We start from the raw sequence: 12,119 nt of genomic DNA, 5'->3' as shown, positions 1-12,119 counted from the left end.
GCTCAGTGAGGTTGGATGGAGAGCATTTGTGAACAGCAGTTTTCAGTTCTTTCCACAGATTCTCGATTGGATTCAGGTCTGGACTTTGACTTGGCCATTCTAACACCTGGATATGTTCATTTTTGAACCATTCCATTGTAGATTTTGCTTTATGTTTTGGATCATTGTCTTGTTGGAAGACAAATCTCCGTCCCAGTCTCAGGTCTTTTGCAGACTCCATCAGGTTTTCTTCCAGAATGGTCCTGTATTTGGCTCCATCCATCTTCCCATCAACTTGAACCATCTTCCCTGTCCCTGCTGAAGAAAAGCAGGCCCAAACCATGATGCTGCCACCACCATGTTTGACAGTGGGGATGGTGTGTTCAGCTGTGTTGCTTTTACGCCAAACATAATGTTTTGCATTGTTGCCAAAAAGTTCAATTTTGGTTTCATCTGACCAGAGCACCTTCTTCCACATGTTTGGTGTGTCTCCCAGGTGGCTTGTGGCAAACTTTAAACGACACTTTTTATGGATATCTTTAAGAAATGGCTTTCTTCTTGCCACTCTTCCATAAAGGCCAGATTTGTGCAATATACGACTGATTGTTGTCCTATGGACAGAGTCTCCCACCTCAGCTGTAGATCTCTGCAGTTCATCCAGAGTGATCATGGGCCTCTTGGCTGCATCTCTGATCAGTCTTCTCCTTGTATGAGCTGAAAGTTTAGAGGGACGGCCAGGTCTTGGTAGATTTGCAGTGGTCTGATACTCCTTCCATTTCAATATTATCGCTTGCACAGTGCTCCTTGGGATGTTTAAAGCTTGGGAAATATTTTTGTATCCAAATCCGGCTTTAAACTTCTTCACAACAGTATCTCGGACCTGCCTGGTGTGTTCCTTGTTCTTCATGATGCTCTCTGCGCTTTTGACGGACCTCTGAGACTATCACAGTGCAGGTGCATTTATACGGAGACTTGATTACACACAGGTGGATTGTATTTATCATCATTAGTCATTTAGGTCAACATTGGATCATTCAGAGATCCTCACTGAACTTCTGGAGAGAGTTTGCTGCACTGAAAGTAAAGGGGCTGAATAATTTTGCACGCCCAATTTTTCAGTTTTTGATTTGTTAAAAAAGTTTGAAATATCCAATAAATGTCGTTCCACTTCATGATTGTGTCCCACTTGTTGTTGATTCTTCACAAAAAAATACAGTTTTATATCTTTATGTTTGAAGCCTGAAATGTGGCAAAAGGTCGCAAAGTTCAAGGGGGCCGAATACTTTCGCAAGGCCCTGTAGAATCCTACTACACCGGCTCCAACGCTTGTAGGATTTGTCAGGGTCATCTTTAAGGTCTACCTTGATTACAAGGTTAGGGGTTGCAGTAATCCATTTCATGACTGAATGTACAGTAACTGTAGAAGTCAAATCTGGTATCCTTCAACATGGTAACACAGTAATTGTCTAACGTAAAAGAAAAACCCACACACTGATCTTGCTAGTATGAATCAGCTTTTTATTTTATTTAAAGTTATTAGCAAATGATTAACACACCCAAGTTATTTCAGATGTGTTAGTGCGTTTCCTATTTCTAATAGTATAATTTAAAATGGAGAAAACATCTCAGAAAAATTTAAACAATGTGTGAGGATTTGCAAATCTTGTTTCAGTATAGAAATGACAAGCCACATGTACAAATGCATTGGACGTGCCCACGAGGCCAATACTAATCCCATCATGTCTGCATTGGGCAGGCAGGCCAAAAATAATCTCATATCCACTGTAACCAAAAGGGTAGGGCACGGATAGTGGAGGCAAGTAGAAAATACCCTGGAGAACGACCACAGTGAAGATCTCTAAGAGCAAGGTTCTCCATGCATGTTCTACGTATATGCATTGTTACTATTAACATAATTTTTGAAGTCTATAAACTAATTCTAACAGTAAACAACAAGCATAAACATTTGAAGTCACATACACTTAGGTTGGAGTCATTAAAACTCGTTTTTCAACCACTCCACAAATGTTTTGTTAAACAAACAATAGTTTTAGCAAGTCGGTCAGGACTTCTACATTGTGCATGACACAAGTCATTTTTCCAAAAATTGTTTCCAAAAAGATTATTTCTCTGAAATTCCACTGTATCACAATTCCAGTGGGTCAGAGGTTTAAATTGACTGTAACTTTAAACAGCTTGGAAAATTCCAGAAAATGATGTCATGGATTTAGAAGCTTCTGATAGGCTAACTGACATCATGTGAGTCAATTGGAGGTGTACCTGTGGATGTATTTCAAGGCCTACCTTCAAACTCAGTGCCTCTTTGCTTGACATCATGGGAAAATCAAAAGAAATCAGCCAAGACCTCAGAAAAACAATTGTAGACCTCCAAAAGTCTGGTTTCGAGCAATTTCCAAACACCTGAAGGTAGCACGTTCATCTGTACAAAATAGTACGCAAGTAGAAACACCATGGGACCACGCAGCCGTCATACCGCTCAGGAAGGAGACGTGTTTTGTCTCCTAGAGATGAATGTACTTTGGTGCGAAAAGTGCAAATCAATCCCAGAACAACAGCAAAGGACCTTGTGAAGATGCTGGAAGAAGCGGTACAAAAGTATCTATATCCACAGTAAAATGAGTCCTATATCGACATAACCTGAAAAGGAAGAAGCCATGGCTCCAATACCGCCATAAAACAGCCAGACTACGGTTTGCAACTGCACATAGGGACAAAGATCTTACTTCTTGGAGAAATGTTCTCTGGTCTGATGAAACAAAAATAGAACTCTTTGGTCATAATGACCATCGTTATGTTTGGAGGAAAAAGGGGGAGGCCTGCAAGCCGAAGAACACCATCCCAACCGTGAAGCACGGGGGTGGCAGCATCATGTTGTGGGGGTGCATTGCTGAAGGAGGGGCTGGTACACTTCACAAAATAGATGGCATCATGAGGCAGGACAATTATGTGGATATATTGAAGCAATATCTCAAGACATCAGTCAGGAAGTTAAAGCTTGGTCGCAAATGGGTCTTCCAAATGGACAAGGACCCCAAGCATACTTCCAAAGTTGTGGCAAAATGGCTTCAGGACAACAAAGTCAAGGTATTGGAGGGGCCATCACAAAGCCCTAACCTCAATCCTACAGATTTTTGTGGGCAGAACTGAAAAAGCATGTGCGAGCAAGGAGGCCTACAAAACTGACCAAAATTCACCCAACTTATTGTGGGAAGCTTGTGGAAGGCTACCCGGAAGGTGGAAGGCTCAAACGTTTCGTTTGACCCAAGTTAAACAATTTAAAGGCAATGATACCAAATACTAATTTAGTGTATGTAAACTTAGTGAGTGACGGGGATTTGGGCCTGGTCTGGGATGAGCATTATGTCCTCATCCAAATCAAGGTTAGCAATCACTTTTGATATCCAGAAGCTCTTTTCATCATATGAAACAATGGCCGTAACACCATGTAAAAAAAGAAGAAGAAGTTACTATCGGTGCAAAAAAACACACAAAATAGCACAATTGGTCAGGAGCCTATATTCCCAGTCATGTGAAATCCATAGATTAGGGCCTAATGAATTTATTTCAAATGACCGATTTCTTATTGTGAACTGTACCTCAGTAAAATCTTTGGAATTGTTGCATGTTGCGTTTATTTTTGTTCAGTCTAGTTAGACCTGTTTTCTAAGAGTAGATCTGTTAAATCAGACTTGGACATAGCCACATGTGTAAACCTGGTCCGTATGGGTATATTAGGGCTGAAGTACAGGTGTAGACCTGGTTTATATGAAAGTTTACGCTTGGGCACTGGGGTAGCATGCATTTACCTGTGTAATACCCTGTCAAAACCATGTATTAGAAACATTGTGTTTTGCTGTTTAGCCTGTGTTGTTATTGCATTGCATCAAGCACGTTTTTCTTCATGTGCAAACTGCAAAGAAATGGCATTTCAATCATTTGAGAATCACTCATGGTTTAATTATTTGATGCACCATCCACTTAATTACTTTGACCTTTGAACTAAAGTGGCCTGATATGGTTTGGCCAATAAGAAGACTTACGTTTTTTGGGCCAATCATCTGAACTCTGGGTTTAGTGTTGCGGGGGTTGTGTGCTACTCGAAAGAGTGATGCTGCTCAAGACATGAGTAATCGGGTGTGGAGATGTACCAGGTTCATACAGGTAATGGGTATGACTGCCCTTTCAAATCCTACTGGTAACACATTTTTGTAGAAAAAAGTGAATGAGGTTATGTTATTCAACTGTACTATGAGGTTATCTATTAAATGTTTAGGGTATACAGGTCAAAGGTCACAGGACTAAGATATGCCAAAAACAGGGTTGGAGTGTGCAGTGGACAGCTGGAAATAGGTAAATGTTGTTGACTTGGCGGAATGCAGGCCTTGGCAAAGTGGGTCACAAGGCAGAGATAGGAAAGTAACAGGACTGAGGTGTTTTGGCAAAGGAATTGGGTAAGAAAAGGGGCTTGTAAGGCAAAATGGGTGCATCAGGACTTGATTGTATCAATATTAGGAAATTGGCATGTAGGGCATAGGGGTACCAAGGCTGGGGTGTGTGGTTAATTGGGTTTAGGTGTGTGTGTAAGTGGGGCTGAGGTATATTGATATTGTGGCTGGGGAATACGGGCAATGTATGTTCCCATAGGTCACAATTGTTTCAGAGAATAAAACATACTTTTTCACATACTTTTTAATATTATTTTTCAAAAAGTAATATGGATTACTTACTGCAAGGCTGCAGGCCCAGACGGCATCCCCAGCCGCGCTCTCAGAGCATGCGCAGACCAGCTGGCTGGTGTGTTTACGGACATATTCAATCGATCCCTATCCCAGTCTGCTGTTCCCACATGCTTCAAGAGGGCCACCATTGTCCCTGTTCCCAAGAAAGCTAAGGTAACTGAGCTAAACAACTACCGCCCCATAGCACTCACTTCCGTCATCATGAAGTGCTTTGAGAGACTAGTCAAGGACCATATCCATATCACCTCCACCCTACCTGACACCCTAGACCCACTCCAATTTGCTTACCGCCCAAATAAGTCCACAGACGATGCAATCTCAACCACACTGCACACTGCCCTAACCCATCTGGACAAGAGGAATACCTATGTGAGAATGCTGTTCATCGACTACAGCTCAGCATTTAACACCATAGTACCCTCCAAACTCGTCATCAAGCTCGAGACCCTGGGTCTCGACCCCGCCCTGTGCAACTGGGTACTGAACTTCCTGACAGGCCGCCCCCAGGTGGTGAGGGTAGGTAACAACATCTCCACCCCGCTGATCCTCAACACTGGGGCCCCACAAGGGTGCGTTCTGAGCCCTCTCCTGTACTCCCTGTTCACCCACGACTGCGTGGCCACGCACGCCTCCAACTCAATCATCAAGTTTGCGGACGACACAACAGTGGTAGGCTTGATTACCAACAACGACGAGACGGTCTACAGGGATGAGGTGAGGGCCCTCGGAGTGTGGTGTCAGGAAAATAACCTCACACTCAACGTCAACAAAACTAAGGACATGATTGTGGACTTCAGGAAACAGCAGAGGGAACACCCCCCCTATCCACATCGATGGAACAGTAGTGGAGAGGGTAGTAAATTTTAAGTTCCTCGGCGTACACATCACAGACAAACTGAATTGGTCCACCCACACAGACAGCATTGTGAAGAAGGCGCAGCAGCGCCTCTTCAACCTCAGGAGGCTGAAGAAATTTGGCTTGTCACCAAAAGCACTCACAAACTTCTACAGATGCACAATCGAGAGCATCCTGTCGGGCTGTATCACCGCCTGGTACGGCAACTGCTCCGCCCACAACCGTAAGGCTCTCCAGAGGGTAGTGAGGTCTGCACAACGCATCACCGGGGGCAAACTACCTGCCCTCCAGGACACCTACACCACCCGATGTCACAGGAAGGCCATAAAGATCATCAAGGACATCAACCACCCGAGCCACTGCCTGTTCACCCCGCTATCATCCAGAAGGCGAGGTCAGTACAGGTGCATCAAAGCTGGGACCGAGAGACTGAACAACAGCTTCTATCTCAAGGCCATCAGACTGTTAAACAGCCACCACTAACATTGAGTGGCTGCTGCCAACACACTGACTCAACTCAGCCACTTTAATAATGGGAATTGATGGGAATTGATGTAAAATATATCACTAGCCACTTTAAACAATGCTACTTTGTTTACATACTCATCTCATATGTATATACTGTACTCAATACCATCTACTGCATCTTTATGTAATACATGTATCACTAGCCACTTTAAACTATGCCACTTTGTTTACATACTCATCTCATATGTATATACTGTACTCAATACCATCTACTGCATCTTGCCTATGCCGCTCTGTACCATCACTCATTCATATATCTTTATGTACATATTCTTTATCCCTTTACACGTGTGTGTATAAGGTAGTAGTTTTGGAATAGTTAGCTAGATTACTCGTTGGTTATTACTGCATTGTCGGAACTAGAAGCACAAGCATTTCGCTACACTCGCATTAACATCTGCTAACCATGTGTATGTGACAAATAACATTTTATTTGATTTGATGTAATGGTTACTAATGGCATAATATTGGCGAGGTGGCATGTCGGGGGTAAAAATAGGAACAAATATTATTTTCTTGTTCTGTATGTTTCTCATAACATGAGTTAAGTCCTACTTATGTCAACAAAGAGAGATGGCTGCAAAAGTTTACGTTTGAGCTTAAAGGCGGAGAGCAGTGACGCAACTCTGCTGCCCTTAATTTGATGCAGACAGTTTGCGGCACTGGCAGTGTCCTCGTGTCTCGGTGATAGGAGCTTCCCATTCGGGACACAGATGTCAGTTCAGCGTTTAGGTTTGATTTACATTTAGTTGAGTCTTTGGATTTAGGTTAAAATATATATATATATATACACAGAATTCCCTTTTACGTTGATGACTTTTTCAAATCCAATCAGTTTGCCATGTTGATTCAACGTCATCACATTGTTTTGTTCAAATTATGTGGAAACAACATTGATTCCTACCCTCGCACACACTATATCAACCCACCCACACCCATCGCCCACAAGCAAATCAGTCACAGCCACTATCAATGACAGTCACTTCATGGATGAGCGCTGTCTCAGTGTGTGTGTGTGTGTGTGTATGCGCCTGCGCGTGTCTGTGAGCGTGAGAGAGGGAGCTTTTTTTTATTAATTTTCATAAAAATACATTTTCTTTCACCCACACACATAAGCAAACATAAACCCACTGCACATTTAAAACCTATAATCACTGGTATTGTGAAATGGTGTTTACATTATTTAAACAGTATATATACAGTACGTGGTGCTCTTATTCTGCTCCTTCTCTGATATGTTAAAAAAGGTATCTTCAGAAACTCACAAGGTGGCGCATGCTTTTACACACTCAGTTAATATTACGAGGATGAAGTCATTATCTACTGATGTCTCTTTTAGACTCCAGTCCTACTGATGTGTACGAAGTGCCCACACTATCTACCTCCCCCCCCCCCCCCCCTTCCCACCCTCTCTCCTTCACCCTCTCTCTCTATCTCTCCTTTAGTTGGCGTAGTGCTGATAAAAGAGCCTGGTCTTACTCGAAAGTATTTCTCATTCTGACTGTCCCATCTGGATTTGCCACTGCCGCGGTCCTAAAGTCTCCTTGATTATTTCCTCTTTGTTGTAATGGGCCTCAAGGACACAAGATGCCAATAGTACTGGAATGACTGTGAGGCTAACCAACATAAGGATATTCCTTGACAACCACTACAACCATGATCATAAATGCCGTAATTGTATACACATACTGCATTAAAGAACACTCTTGGTTTTGAATTGGAGCACTTTCTCTTCGCTGTGTCTATCTGTTTGTACATTTTTCCATTTGAGCTACTAGCTAACTCCTCCACTAAACTTTCCTCTCTGGTTAGGTTACCCTTGAGATCTTTTTGTGTGACTTTGCACTTTTTAAGAGGGAGAAGAGAAGATGGTTATCTGGGTCTGTATCCCTCCAGCTAGTGCGTCTGAGTTAAACAGATATTGCTGCTCTGCTCTTTGCTGTGGTGCGGTGAGACAGAAAAGCAAGGCAGAGATCTGGGTCAGGTTCTCTGGATGCTGTGCCCAGGTTCAGGCACCGTGTGGGGATCTGTAAATACTATTTTAGTTCCAGATGGCTGGGGGGGTGGGGGGAGATTGAGTTTGAAAGTTCTATCTGAAGGTGCGGCAGATGGAGGTGCCCCCAACCAGGGAGTAAAGCTGCACTTTAAAACTTTTCCCTGTAAATGTACAGCATTATACTGGCACCACAGTGGCCAGCTTAATACTGAAATGTTGTATTACACCAGATATGCTGTAATATGTCTTACAGTATTATTTTCCTTACTGTAAAGACAGGTAGTGGTGGCTATCAGGAGCCTGATGGTCTAGGTGTAGAAATTGTTGGCCAGTCTTCTCCATAATGCTCCTGTGCTATCCGCGTCTGATTAATGGAAACGGGGGGAAGAGGCTATGGCTTGGATGGCTGAGGTCCCTGATGTTATTCTTCGCCTTCCTGCGACCCCTGGTGTTGTAGGTGTCCTGGAGGGCAGGCAGTGTGCACCCAATGGTGCATTCGGCTGCGTGTATCACAATCTGAAGCGCCTTGCAGTCTGAGGTGAAGGAGTTGCCATATCAGGCTGTGATGCAGCCCAATCTATGATCAGGGGCAACTCTGTTTGGGGTAAGTGCGTCCAGAGGAGGTGAACCACAACAGGACAGTTTGGGCCGAAGAGCATCCAGGAGAGAGAAGTCAGCGCAGCATCAGGTGTTCCTCATGGGGCTCCGTAACAAACCTCCTTAATTCTGATTTGTTAGCTCTTCTCACCCCTAGGACAAGCATAGAAAAATAAAGAATAGAATGAGAGAGAGAGAGCACCAGGGCTGTTACACTGTGGGTAAAAAGACAGGGGACAATGGGCATATCAAGCTGGAATCGTGTGTATGTGTACTTACCTCACTAGAGGTCTTCATTCAAACTCAGTGAGCTCTTGGAAGAATGGGGCAAGGTAGGGATTGAGAACAAATAGCTGGCTTCCTCTGGACCACATTGTCATGCACTTTGTTCCATCTTCAGGATTCATCCTCTTGGGTTGATTCAAACCTACAGAATACAGTATATCCAATCACTGGTGGAAAAAGTATCCAATTGTGATACCTTAATAGAAAATGACTCAAGTAAAAGTAAAAGTCACCCAGTAAAATACTAATTGAGTAAAAGTCTACAAGTATTTGGTTTTAAATATACTTAAGTATCAAAAGTAAATATAATTGCTAAAATATACTTATGTATCAAAAGTAAAAAATAATTTCAAATTGCTTACATTAAGCAAACCAGACGGCACCATTTTTATTTAAAAAAATTACTGTTAGCACATTCCAACAAATTAAGCATTTGTATTTAATGAATGTGCCAGATAAGAGGCAGTAGGGATGACCAGAGATGTTCTTATAAGGGCAGAAGGCGAGCCCCAACTGCAGACACAGGAGGCAGATGGTTGAGCTCCAATATTTATAATAACAAAAGGGGTAGGCAAAAGGCTGGTCGGGAACAGGCGATAGGCAGGCTCGAGGTCAGGACAGGCAGGATTTCAGTGATCAGGTACGAGTTCAAAAGGAACAAGGGGATTGGCAGGCTCGGGTTCAGAACAGGCAGAGTGGTCAGGCAGGCAGGTTTGAGACTGGGAAAGATAGGAGCTAGGAAAAACGCTGGTTGACTTGGCAAAACAAGACAAATTGGCACAGAGAGAGAGGAAACACAGGGATAAATACACAGAGAATAATAAGTAACATCTGGAGGGGGGTGGAGACAAGCACAATGACAGGGGAAACAAATCAGGGCGTGACAGTACCCCCACCCCCCCTCTAGGGGCGCCTCCTGGCGTCCTACCTGGGCGCATACCTGGTTGACCGGGGTGTCGGTGGTGGAAGTCGGCAATGAGTGCTGGATCCAGGATGTCTCTAGCGGAAACCCAGCACCTTTCTTCCTGGCCGTAACCCTCCCAGTCAACCAGGCACTGGAAACCCCTGCTCCGTGGTTGAACACCCAGGAGGCATTTCACCGTGTATGCCGGATGGCCATCGATGACACGCGGAGGAGGGATGGGCCTGGAGACAGAAGACAAAGGGCTGTGAGACACGGGCTTAATCCTAGACACATGGAAAGTAGGGTGAATACAGAGGGTACAGGGAAACAAAAGACGGACAGCAGTGGAACTAAAAACTCTAGAGATGGGAAAGGACCAATGAAACGAGGGGACAATTTACGGGACTCCACCCGAAGGGGCAGGTCCCGTGTAGAAAGCCATACCTTCTGCCCAATGCGGTAGGGGGGAGCTGTAGTCCGCCGGCGGTCCGCTTGTCGACTCTACCTGGAGTTGGTCTTGAGAAGTGCCGCCCCAGCTCTTCTCCAGGTACGTCGATAGTGGCGGACAAACATCTGGGCCGAGGGTATGTTGACCTAATGCTCTTGTTCTGGGAAGAGCAGAGGCTAATTCCCCTTTTGAGTGCTCTATGGTTTGAGTCCCGTGGATGAACAGGGAAGTGTGTTCCGGGCATACTCCACCTATACCAGTTGTCGGCTCCAGGTAGTGGGGTTGGTGGAGACCAGGCATCTTAGGGTGGTTTCCAGGTCCTGGTTAGCTCGCTCCAAATGGCCGTTGGATTGGGGATGGAATCCAGAGGACAGGCTGGCCAACGACCCAATAAGGGTGCAGAATGCCTTCCAGAACTGAGACGAGAACTGAGGACCCCAGTCGGAGACCATGTCCACCGGGAGTCCATGGATCCGGAAGACGTGCTGCACCATAAGCTGGGCCGTCTCCTTGCCAGAGGGTAGTTTGGGGTAAGGGATGAATAGGGCAGCCTTGGAGAACTGATCCACCACTGTCAGAATGTCAGTGATGCCATCACACAGAGGGAGTCCAGTGACAAAGTCCAGAAAGATCTGGGAACAGGGATGATGAGGGACAGGTAGTGGCTGAAGGTGGCCAGAAGGAGCTTGCCGTGGAGTCTAGTTCTAAAACACACTGTGTGCGCAGCGACGAAGGCAGAGATGTCAGGAACCATTGTGGGTCACCAGAAACGTTGTCGGAGGAAGGCTAGGGTACGACGGGAACCTGGGTGACAGGTCAGCCTGGAGGAATGAGCCCATTCCAGGACCCTGGACCGGGCTGAGTTAGGGACAAACAACCGGTTAGCGGGGTCCCCTTCAGGTTCATGCTGAGAGCGTTGTGCCTTGAGGACTACGGTTTCAATACCCCAATCCACTGAAGCCGCAAGGCATGAGGTAGGGAGAATGGTTTCGAAAACCGAGGAGAGGAGTGGTAGGGGGTAACAATTCTTGATCGTTATATCATTCAGATGCCAGTAGTCAATGCATGGACGCAGAGTCTTGTCCTTCTTCTCCACAAAGAAAAACTCTGTGCCAGCAGACAGACAGATGTCTCCAGTAGCCAGAGACTCCTCTATGTACTCCTCCATGGCCTTGGTCTCCGGCCCGGATAGAGAATATAGACAACCACGAGGTGGTGTGGTGTCTGGGAGGAGATCAATGGCACAATCATAAGGATGGTGCGAGGGAAGAGAAGTAGCATGTACTCAGTGGGGACGTAAGCTTTGCTTACGTCCTGAGGGGGACGTCTCAAGGAGAGCTGTGCAGCGTTAACCTTTTCACACGTAACCAACACACAGGTGTGATCATCCTACAGTGGTCCCTGTAGCGTACGATCAAACTGGTGTGATAAGAACGCTTATTTAGAACGTCCAGTTTCGAATGACGCAACAATCAGCATTTGAGCTGGCCACACTGTTTTTTCAGAAACATTTTGCACAAACACAGTCCTTACAAAGTTATGTCCAGAATGTGAGCAGTTCATTTTTGGATGCATTGTTCAGACATTCACAGAAGTAGCTACAGCATAACACAATCATCCAAACCGGAAAAATGTAGGCTATATTTGTCCTAGAGCTAACGGAGGAAAGATTGACATAACAGAAGAGGTCATATTTTTATAACTCTCAGCTGACAGAAACTACTATATGAATTAGCTAATAAACCTTTACACAGGGGTTCCTTGAA

At 44.8% G+C, this 12,119-nt stretch overlaps 1 long non-coding RNA gene across 1 annotated transcript in view; it reads left to right on the top strand.

Annotated features, from left to right (window-relative positions):
- LOC149970784 (uncharacterized) overlaps positions 1–7,694 on the top strand; it is a 461,672-nt gene extending 453,978 nt beyond the window's left edge. Inside the window, exon 4 of the long non-coding RNA XR_016492853.1 lies at positions 7,569–7,694. This is a non-coding gene — a long non-coding RNA (uncharacterized LOC149970784). The remainder of the gene's footprint in view (positions 1–7,568) is intronic.
- The last annotated feature ends 4,425 nt before the right edge of the window (positions 7,695–12,119 follow it).

The sequence above is a fragment of the Oncorhynchus mykiss genome, chromosome 28 (genome assembly GCF_057628025.1).
Source record: "Oncorhynchus mykiss isolate SJ-2025 chromosome 28, ASM5762802v1, whole genome shotgun sequence".
NCBI classification, from domain to species: domain Eukaryota; kingdom Metazoa; phylum Chordata; class Actinopteri; order Salmoniformes; family Salmonidae; genus Oncorhynchus; species Oncorhynchus mykiss.
The sequence above is the reverse complement of the archived record's forward strand: the minus strand, read 5'-3'. Positions and strand labels throughout refer to the sequence as shown.